The sequence below is a fragment of the Lolium rigidum genome, chromosome 7 (genome assembly GCF_022539505.1).
Source record: "Lolium rigidum isolate FL_2022 chromosome 7, APGP_CSIRO_Lrig_0.1, whole genome shotgun sequence".
In the NCBI taxonomy this organism is placed as follows: Eukaryota; Viridiplantae; Streptophyta; class Magnoliopsida; order Poales; family Poaceae; genus Lolium; species Lolium rigidum.
In genome coordinates, this window is record NC_061514.1 from 93,011,402 (window position 1) to 93,022,815 (window position 11,414).

At 42.7% G+C, this 11,414-nt stretch overlaps 1 long non-coding RNA gene across 2 annotated transcripts; it reads left to right on the top strand.

The window, feature by feature from the left end:
• The first annotated feature begins 4,304 nt into the window (after positions 1–4,304).
• Positions 4,305–10,380, top strand: LOC124679481. Of its 2 annotated transcripts, XR_006994992.1 has the most exons (7): positions 4,305–5,111; positions 5,204–5,247; positions 5,935–6,021; positions 6,152–6,480; positions 7,065–7,117; positions 9,592–9,733; positions 9,804–10,380. It is a non-coding gene; the product is annotated as an uncharacterized LOC124679481 (long non-coding RNA). The 2 variants fall into 2 exon arrangements; XR_006994991.1 differs by lacking the exons at positions 9,592–9,733; positions 9,804–10,380 and having other exon boundaries at positions 7,065–7,297.
• The last annotated feature ends 1,034 nt before the right edge of the window (positions 10,381–11,414 follow it).

Below are 11,414 nucleotides of genomic sequence, written 5' to 3' on the forward strand. Positions count from 1 at the left end.
ATTAGGCCGGCCCACCCTGGGATTGTCTCTGCGAATGGTCGACTCGCGATGCTTCAAGCGTCAAAAAAAAGCACCTGTAACGTCCGAGCGATTAGTACCGAGGAATTGCCTCAGGTTTGAGCAGTTATGCATGCAACTGAGTTAGTTTTTTTTTCTTAATTGAGGGGCATAAAGCCCCCGGTTTCATTAAAATGGCCCAGATTGTTTTCTTGCTGTTGAGTAGCCGAAAAAAATTGCATTTGTTTTTTCATGCCTTCCCTTGTTTCCTTCTCCGTCTCTTAATAATTTTTTTTGAGGTGTTGTCTCTACCTTCGTGGTAGTATGTTTTATTCTTCATTCCTTCTTATAGTTTTCTTTTAATTTAATTTTAGTTTCTTTTAGTTTTTAGTTTTCTGATTTTCTTCATACCACTTGTAGCTGACTACTGTCGGCGTACCAAAAATATGGTGCACCACTAGTAGGTGGTGGGACCACGGGTAATCCGGGCTATACTTACTGGTCGCGTACAATATTCCTATACGCTATTTCCTACTAGCGATAGCATAACCGATTATCTCTCTATTTTTGTTTGATGCTGCATGTCTATCTCTTCAGACACTACAAACTTGTTTTTTTGGGTGTCTGCTACGAATATTTTCTCAAATGGTACAACTTTACCACAATATCATTTTTTCCTACTATAATTATATCCTTTTGCTACAATATTAGAAATGGTTTGCTACGTGGTCTTCGGCGAGGTCTTCTGGGAGGTCTCTTATGAGGTCTTTGTCGATGTCGGTTTTGCTACAATATCTAGACTTTTTTTTGTTCTTTTCATTTCGTGGGTGAGACACTTTTGTCTACGGTCATGGTTGGTTTTTTCTGCACGCTCTCTTTATGGAAGCAAAAGTGAGATTCTGTTGGATTTATGTGGGAATCATTTTTTTGCTCCCAAGAAAACATTTTTTGCTACATTGATATATTATGATAGCAAAAGCGGGTTTGGGGAGCTCGCTAGCAGGATTTTTTTTTGATCGTCTGGGAGACACCCAACACTGTCCTTGTTTTGCAACTAATCATGGTGCGCATAGGGCCATACTCATATATTAGAGGAGACTAAAGAAATGTGCCTTGTAAGACTACTCACAATGAGAAGTACAATATACTAGTATCATGTACATGATAGTAGTTTGTGGACCACCTCCACAATGCATAGTATTATAATATGGTATCATGCTTCTATCATATTTAATGTTTTGAAGAATCTCAATGCAAATGTGTGTACAAGATGTATTTGTTACGAAAATGCTTCACACACAACAAATTCTGTCCGATGTGTGTACGATACTGTTCCGCCTAGTGCTAGTTAATCCCCTTCTCTTGCGGTGGCCAAGTCTCGTCCAAACTCAAACCTGTAGTACTGCCGAGCGTCTCCAAAATATGCCCACAACTCCAAAACATGCAATCGTCTTCCCCAATTCAAACCTTTGGATGTAGTTTTGTCTGCGTCGATAGCTTAATGGCGCGCTAATTTGAACTCTTGTACTAATCACTTATTCATCGATGGGAAGCAATTTAACTTGTGCTTGTCGCGATCGGAAGCAATTTAACTTGTGCTTGTCGCGATTGCCGATTGATCAGTCCGCCATGGAGGAAGAGCAAAATTATACATAGAGTGTCACAATGAGAATCTCATGTGATGAGGGCATCCAACGGCGCGACACATTTTAGCGTCCGGAAATGTCCGCGCCGTCCGTTTGCGTCGACCAAAATGGTCGAAATCGACCGCGCGTCCGTTTGCGTTGGGGGTGGCTCCAGCGGCACGACGCATTTTTTGGTCGAAACATTTTTTAACATGAAAACATAATTTACATAGTTTAACACATGAAAAAAACCCTAAACGCGTGCGCCTACTGTTGCTCGTCATCGTTGTCGAGCACGATGAGCTCCGGTATCACCCACGGCCAGTTTCCATTCGAGGGAGCGTACGCCGGGCGCGCCGGCGGTGCTGGAGTTAGAGGCGCCCAGGGATGCGGCTGTGGCGGTGGTGGAGGCGCCCAGGGATGCGGCTGTGGCGGCGGTGGAGGCGCCCAGGTGTCGTGGATATGACCACGGCAGATGCTACAGGGGGTAGCACTTCGTTGATGCGAGGGCAAGGGATACACCACCCTTCTGCAAGTAATCTTTTTATCCAGCCGTACGGATCTCCTCCTTGGATCTTCGGCCCAGTCGCCTTCGGGTCCAGTCGGCCAGGCGACTGGCGGTCTACCTGGGCCTCCGTCTTCATGGCGAGTGGGACTGGCGACCCACCCCCTATGGGCATATCTCCATCACCAGGGATGCGGCTGTGGCGGCGGTGGAGGCGCCCAGGGATGCGGCGGTGGACGGTCGAAGAGATAATCCATGTCGCCCATGAAGCCCGCCCTCCTCCTGCTATCCGTCTCGGTCGACAGATAGGTACGCCAACTTTCAGAGTCGATGGCGTACGCCGGATCGGCGCGGAGGTCCGGCGGCAGGTACCGCCTCCTTCGCCGGATCTCCGCGGTCCGACCAGGCTCGCACGCAGGGACGAGAGGGATGGGCACCCGGCGGCAGCTGAGCCGCCAGGCAGTTGCACGCCCGACCAGCGCTCGCACGGCATCCATTTCCCGTGCATCAGCCTCCCCAGCGTGACGGGCCTGCGTCCCCTTGTTGCTGCCGCTGCCGGAGGCCTCGAAGTCGTTCTTCTTCCCCATGGCGCTGCGGCGGTGGTGGTGCGAGTGGAGGTGTGGGTGAAGGAGGAAAGCGGACGCTGGACTTTTAAAGGCGGCCGCGCACGGGATACGATGCCATTGAAGGCGGCGCAGAAGCCCAGCCACCGCCCGCCAGTGCGCGCGCAGAACAGGCAGCCGCGCCATTGATGGCGAAGGCACGCGGCGCGACGCCGGAGCGCGTCGACCGCCGAGCGATGCCCTCGATGCAGAATCGCTGCCAAGCGGGCCCGGTGGAGATGCGAGCGGACAGTTTGCGCGTCTGCGCAGCGTCCGCAGAGACGCAAACCTACCGCAAATATGCGGCAGGTTTGCATCTCTGCGGATGGCCCGGTCACTTTGCGTCGCGCCGTTGGAGGTGATGCCAGACGCATTTTCGGTCAAAACGGACGCAACCGGTTGCTCAACTTGCGTCCGTTTGCGTCACGCAGCTGGAGATGCCCTGAGCGAAAATTTGAGAAGGGCATGCGCCGGCGGCCGCATGTGCTATGACTTGACCAGTTCTTCTTGTCTCTACCGCTACGGTAAATAGATGAGGCAGAGGAGGATGAAAGCCACGCTACTCTTTCCCATCCCAAGTAGGCCCAAAGCTAAACCACGAGTTGCGCCGCATGTGGTAAGTCCGATCGTACAGGAATCGAACGAAATTGATCGTACGTATAGCAGGACTCTATTTGTTATGAAGTTTTCTAGGTTTATGTGCTACGATACGGTATCATATTATGATATTACTCTCATCTTTCACCTCATTAATTGATATGCTACATCAGATTTTTGCTAACATGACATGCATGATATTACTTATCTAAAGGTATAAACGATGCCCCCCATAGGGGGCCTCACAGCGTATCCACATCTGCAACTTGGCACACACGGGCTGGGCAATCGTTTCACTTGGGTCTCCACCGAGTGGGCCACGTGGCGCCTCGTTATTGGCCCAGCCTAAAATATCTCTCCATCCACGCAAGGCCAGAACCAATCCTTATCCCGTCTCAGTCGTCTCCTCCCCAATCCCCTCCTCATCGTCCGCCGCCACAGCCGCTCGCGCCGTTTAGCCGGCCGCCAAACTCCTCTCCGCCCCTGCTTCTCGCCGCCGGCGACTGCGGCCGCCGCTGCGCCATCCCCTCGCTCGCTTCGTCCTCACCATTCAATCCCCTGCCGCATACCGAGGCGGAGCAGCAGTGTGCACCTGCTCGTCGTCTCCATCCCAGACGGCTGCCCGACGGAACCAGCAGCTTGCCGCTTATTTGTCGACCCCGACGGAAGCAGCGCCCCGCCTCATCTTCACCATCGCTGGCGGCTGCCCGACAGAAGCAGCAGCTCGCTGCCTCCTCATCAATGTTGGAGGTCTGGTAGCAAATTCCTTCCTCCCTGCAACTGCACTTCGCCTCCTCCAGCCCCAGTGCCCCAAATCATGAGAGAGGAGATGGGTGGAGAATGAACCAGAGGCTACGTATCCAATATCCTCCATCTCTGGTCCCCTTTGTGTGTGCTTGAGGTACTCAGTTTTCTTTTTCTCCTGCTCTATGTTTGATCCCCAATTTGCTTTAATCTTTGCTTTGTAGATTTTTTTTATCGATGCCTACAAGGTGCTCGATGAAAATCCAGGTAGACTGTCCTCGATGAAATATATGAGAAAAAATTTAGGAAAAGATAATTGGTGATATGTTCAGTCAAAGCAAAAGAGAAAGTAAGAATCAAGAGAGAGAAGAAATAATTTTGATTCAGCCACCATGATTAGTTTGGTATATATTTTTTTGCCTGTAGTATATAAATAAATGCATATTGGATTTTTACCTCTCGTATTTGAGGGTGGAATCTCCAGCCTGCTCTGAAGGGCATCGCGTCGGAGGCAAGTGTTTGCCCTTACTTGCCCAGAGGCAACTGATGGCCTCCTGGACAGAATGTGCAAAAGTAATATCAATGCTAATAGTTGTGCAAAAGAAATATCCTTCCAGTATGTAGCATATCCAAAATACTACTTGCTAATGGTTTATTTGTTTTGGGGTTAACTTTTTTCATGGACTGATATTAGTTTCCTTTGCCCTAAATCACTCTACAAAAAAATGCGCAAAAGAAATATTAATGCTTTATGTTGCAAAGTTGTTTTGGTTTAAGCACAAGCAAGTGGATTTTCTACTTGCAAGGTTGTTTGTTAGTTTGCTTTTGGACAATGCAAGCCAGTCAGGTGGTAGGTGTCATTGATTTTAGAGCTCATGACTCATGACTAAAATCGGGTACCTTTTCTAGGTAAATTGTGTCTCCTTTAATTCGTGGTATGGGTTACTTAAATTAATTCAGTATCAAAGATGCTTCGAGTGGTGAGGAACTTGACTGCTTCATCATAGAGATGTTGAAGATCTACTGTTCTTACAGTATAAGGTAAATAGAATTTTGGTAAATCCATCTTGAGCTATTTTCCTTGAATGGTAAATACAACAATGTTTGATTCTGATCTCAGCATTACTTTTCAGTTGCCTACAATATTGTTGGATTCCTTTCTCACATCAAAATATAGGTACATGTCACCCTTTTAAATCAGTCCACATTGTATCTACATATTAAAGTATTTTTATTTCAATATACAATATAGTATACATGGTTTCAGCCTTTTAGATGTTGTGTAGAGTGAATACCTTAGGTTTAATTTCTACGGTAATAATTGCTATAATGGCATGTTAAACCTGGTGCATCTACGTATGGTAAATTTTCTTTCCCTATAAATCTGAGACACCTATTTTTTTTTTGGGAAGTGAACCTGTTACCTGTTTTATTTAAAGCCATGTTAAACCTGGTGCATCTGATAGCGATGGGGCTTTTGTTATTGGTGTAAATGTTTAATTTGGTACCCTTGTATTTATCACCAAAACTTAGTGAGGTGAAAATCATGTGTGATCCTGACAAGAATTAAGACACGTGTGATGTGCTTTTTTCTCCTGTTAAGAATACATGTATAGTTTCTTTCATATTTAGCTCCATTTCATTGCTGATAAGAAAATGTCCCTCTTTCTCATGTTTCTTCTTGTTGTTCAGCAGAGATGCTTAGTCAAGAATAGACAGAGAAAATTATGTGTTGTGATAGATTAATATCTATGTGATGCTGTTTTATTTTTTAGGCATGTATTCGATACAAAAATGAATAGACAAGAATACTATTAATATCGTATTAATATCCATCGTGGCTCGTGTTCTTTAATCTGGCAAGGTAAACTACTGGTCTTCATAATCGACTGCAAAACAAGAAAAGCTTAATTACCTGAAATATATATCAGAGTGAAGGCACTTATTCCAGGTGGGAGCATTATGGATTGCATTCTCTGATTTTATTAGCTTAGATGGTTTTTTATTAAAAAAAAGGTTTCAGCTTTTCTGAATATGTTTTGATTAATTCTTGCATATCTGGTTACTATTTATCATTGTAGGTTTTGCATATTCTATCATTGCAGCTTTAGTTCCATGGTTCCACCCAACCTGGCGACATTTGCACCACTCGCAGGTACACAAACTTCTCCCTTCTTTCATGATATCAAATGTTGGATTAGTCCTGGTCCTGCTGAATCATACTTTTCATTGGAAAATTTGGGCATGAGAAGGAAAAAAAATATTTGCACCGGCTCTGGCGTGTGCCACATGTTTGACAGGCATATGCCATGGGATTCAATGAAGAAGAGGAGCAGGTGTTGTGCACGGTCGTCGCTGAAGCGCCTAGGCCCTAGCAGCTGAATCTGAGAAGCATTTGGCATGTACCAAGGTATCAAGAACTCCTCTTTCTTGCTTCTGATGTTGTCCCTCCAATCCTTTGTTTTACTCAGGACATGATGTTCTCAACTCAGTCTCACTTGGGAGTTCTTATCTGCCCTATAGAGTATACACTGGTTGTGTACGAAAGAGACTCCGGAAGGGGTGATTTTGTTTTTGCTGATTTTGAAAACTAATACTATTGCTGAGTTCCTAAACTCATTTGGCAGGGATTCTATTTTGGGCTCAATTGAATCCAAGGTGTACAAGGTAGTCTGTTTTGCCAATGCCATCGGGTGGCTTTCGGTTCACCGGCCACACGACCAACTGTAAAACTATAGCCGGAAACCATGTCTAGGAGGCAGGCATATGTGAGTCTAACATTTGTGTCCAAGTAAATTCCCTGGTGCTCACCCGGTATGATGCACGTATAAGGGCTCATATATGCATAACGCCCCGTTTCGAAAAAATGCATAGTGCTGAGCTGCTTTTGAAAGGCTGGACAAATGAATGGACATTTCATATAGTTAACCAAATGCAGATTTATCCATTTCTGAACCCACGTTTATGTTCTTTGCTTTTTAATTTATTTGACAGATCTCAAAGATGCAGAAGAAAAAGCCACTACAGACCATCTTTGTCTTTTGAAGGTGATCTGAATCCCTTCACTATTTTCTTTCAATAATATGGAATCCATTCCATAGTATAGCACACTATTTTCTAGAATCCTTAAAAAGTGGCTTGCCGTGCCTTACTTGTTTATGTTGGTGCAATTTATTATTTAAAGTTTAATTACCTTTGTAAGAATTTGAGGCCTGATTTTCCTTGCTTATGTTGATGTCCAGTCCCAAAATTATTCTCTTCATACTGGAGTTGCTAGCTGATATAACAAAGTAGCTTCGGTCTGTATTGGTTAGACCCATACAATATATGCAAAGGATTTTCGGCTATGTGTTCCACTTCATAGCTTATGGCTTGACATCCACTAAACTGCATAGTCCACGTCTGATTCTAAATTTGACCATCCTATCTCTTCTTTGTAACAAGAACAAAGTAGAACATATACAGTTGATTAAAATTTAGGGCTATAAGCAGGTTCAGGTCATATTTGATGAGACAAACGGATGGTTATCCTTATGTGCTGTTGCATATGGAGAATACTTATGTTTGTATTCACTTCGAGAGATTTTGCATACCTTCTGATGAGACTCAGTTGCTCTATATATCTTGTACCCGCTAAATGTCTTCTATGCTTTCCAAATTTGTTGATCACATGAAGTAACAGTAGCTTTTAGATAAATAAGAGCTATCCACTAGACCGAAAAACGTACAAACCAAAGAGCCTTAGCTAATGGTTGATGATACCTTACTCTTGCTTCATAGTCATCTATTTGTATAGTCTTCAGTCATACTTAGTGCTTGCAGGTCTATGTTCCAGTGCATAAATTACAAATTATTCTGATTTTTAATTTCTCTAGAATCAGTAACCAAAGGTGTACAAAATGTTTTATCAACTTGAGTCTGTTTACAATCAGAAAAGCTGTTGTTGTGTTACATAGCCGAGAAAAATCAATGCTGAATTATTTTGTGGCCACAATCTCAACTGCCATGGATCATTGTTCTATCACGCTTCAGTTCTCATGTTTATCTTCATTTTAGCTCATGGTAATGTTTAAAATATATCAAAGTTTCTTTGTCCAGTCAAGCTAGAATTTTGATGTCTCCTATATGGTGTTATTTTTCATATTACCAAAAGCAACGTACACCCTTAATGTAATTATTTATTGATTATTTGACAATATAAGTTCAGATATCATCCATTGTGGAGGCAAAATAAATGACAAGCTGGAGAAAATATCAAGTGATATTTTTTGTTCATGTAGCAGCGCATGATATCATTTTTAGTCTTATTGGGTAGCAGTATTGCTTGAATTGATACCATTTCTGATAAGAACACTATATTTTGATGTTACATATTGTTAAGTCTATTATTTGTATATATTTCTGGCTGCTTAATTGGTTCCTAGAATTTCCTGTTAGTTAAATATAAATTTATATTGCCAGGTGATAATGAAATTTATTTTGTTTAACTGGGAAAATAAGTTAACAACGATGCATGTAAATGTAGACTTGAGGTAGCTATACTTGATCAGTTTGTATTCGTAGAAATATTTGGTAATCTTAACTATCTTTCGAAATTCATAGACATATGATTCAGAAAATATGCAACTTCCTCATTTCTACAAGGTCTTCTTTTTTCCTTTGAGCCAACATTATTGTTGACTTTTCTTGGAAGATTTACAATGAGGCTACAACTAGGAGTGACATTTTTATCATACGACTAAGACTGAAGCTAAGAAAAATTTATAGTTCTTGTGATGTTGGATTACTATGATCTACCTAAAGTGGCATGGGGAGTTGAATCCATATAACTTCGAGTAGGTTAGCTTTGCTTTTATATGATTGTCCTTTTCTTAATTTCCCTTTGGAATTATGAAGTGCTTTTTATTTTTTGCAGCTAGATAAAATCCATAAACAAAGATTTTTTTTTGCACTTTATCACCATGAATACGGAGTGGAGGCAACGGCGCAATTTATCTGATGGTGTTTCCACTGTCTCTAAGGAAGCACTTTATGTATTTAACTTAGCACTTTATGTATTTAACTTAGTTTTGTCCTGCCATCAGTTCTTTAGTAAATCATGTTGTTTTATTCAGACTATTGTGCCTTTTAGCCCAGACATTTCTAGGTTCACCCAAGTGGTGTTACCTCATTATTTGCAAGATAATTGTCTTACATTTCTTCTATCAAGTACTACACGGTTGGCTTCGTCAAATGATGTCATATGTAACATTTTACTTCATTGCAGTATTTAGTGAATGTAAGATAACTTTCTAGAATTATCTAGGATTCGGGAAAGGCATATTGAATGTGTAATTTCTGTCGTGTGACCAATTTGAATTTTGTTCTGCTTCTAGGAGATGATATACTGGTTGTGAACTTATTCACATTTATGTAAGTTTATCGTTCTCCAGCTCATGTTTCTATCCTAATCCTCGCTTATCCTACTTTAAATTATCAGAAAAATATTTTAGCAGTACCTGATTCTTTTGATTTTCTTCAGGCTCTGCTTCCACTCCGACAGGTTCCTCCGCCCCGCTGTGACGGACTTTCCTTTGCTTCGACGATGTCGTCTGCTCTAGCGGCAACATGGCGGGAGACATCATCCTCTAGCAATGCCAACTAGCTGCAGGCCCCTCTCTGCCGTCGGACTCTTCCATGCACCATGCTTGCGTTTAGTTACGCATTCTCCTCATGAATATACCTTGTTGGCAGGTCACTTGACTGCTAGAAGTGACATCTACATCTTTGGTGTGCTCTTTCTTGGGGCGAAAATCCATCGACAAGTACTGGCCCAGCAGCGAGCGCAACCTGGTCAACTGGGTTCGTCCCAAGTTGAGCTACAAGAGGCGGCTTCTCCAAATCATCGACCCAAAACTAGAGGCGGAGTATTCAGATAGAGGTGCTCACAAGGCCTGCAGCCTTGCATATTGGTGCCTGAGCTAGAACCCCAAGGCTAGGCTCCTCATGAGCGATGTCGTCGAGATGCTTGAACCACTGCAAGAAGGTGGTGGAAGCGATGGACCTATTGTTCACGTGGGTGGCCTCCCCGACTACAGAATTTGCCGCATGTTGATAGGATACAACGTGCACTGCATGGCCATTCCCAGCCCCAAGTGCCCACCTGTCATCCCGACGTGCAGGGTTAGATGATAACAACTTCTGCAGTTCCAGGTTTTACCTGCAGCAGCAGTAGGTCAAGTTGTAAATTGTGAGCTCTTTCAATGTGTAAATTTGATCCGCACATCGCTGCTGCGTTTTGTTTCTGCCGCTTATAAGGACCTTCAGTTTTCACGGTGGTCTTAATGTATCTTTGATTGAGTGACCCCTGCTGAAACCGGTGGGGTTTAATCCATGGAGATAAAATGCTGCACCAAGAGGTGTTGCGGGTCAATGGTATGGAATGAAACTATGGAAGTTATGTCACATTCTGTACTTTTTTAAAAGTTAACTCTAGGATTGCTTCACATGATCCTCATGTGATAAACTGCTACATAGAATTACACAAGTCTTTGGTAACTTTTATTTCTATTAATGCCATGTTTCATGGTTTTTGATTGCTGCCATTGGAGCATGGAATCAAATGAGAGTAGCTTGCATAGTTCTATGGTAATTTGATTAGCTCGAAACAACTGAAGGTTAACAAGATGATAGGCTACCAAGACCGATTGCGATTGGAGGCACATGAAGAACTTACATGTACTACATAGGGGTTTCTAATGTGGTTAAGAAATTTCACATATTTATGAATATAATATCTTAAATGTAATTTACAGTAATTTAAAAGGTGGCATGTCTTCTTGGTTTATAGTGTTAGGAACTATTCAACAAGCTTTAGAGTTTGGCGTGATCCATCATTTTCAATTCTTTACCGGCATGTTTCAGCTTACATCAGAATAAAATTTATTTCTTTCAATAACTAAGAGCAGAATAAAATTTGATGCTTTCAAGAACTAAGAATATAAGATGCATGAGTCATGCAGACTTTTATTTTAATTGCTTCCAGCTGAAATGTATTATCATATTGGCCGCTACTTTTATCAAAACTGATATACAAAATCAAAACTGGCATGAGATTTACGGGGTCGTGCGCCAAGGCGCACATCTAAATCTAGTGATATTCTTATTGGGGCTAGTCTAACAACCAACTCACAGAGTGACAGAGGGGATACCACTACACCAATAAATCAAATTTGTAGTCTGCCAATTGCACGGAGAGGGCACATCTTATGAAGTCTTCTAGCTAAAGAGTTTTACGTGTCCAAGGCTATTCTCAATAGTGTGTGCAAAGAAAACTGAAAATCAGTCAAAGCTGCACGTTTCTTC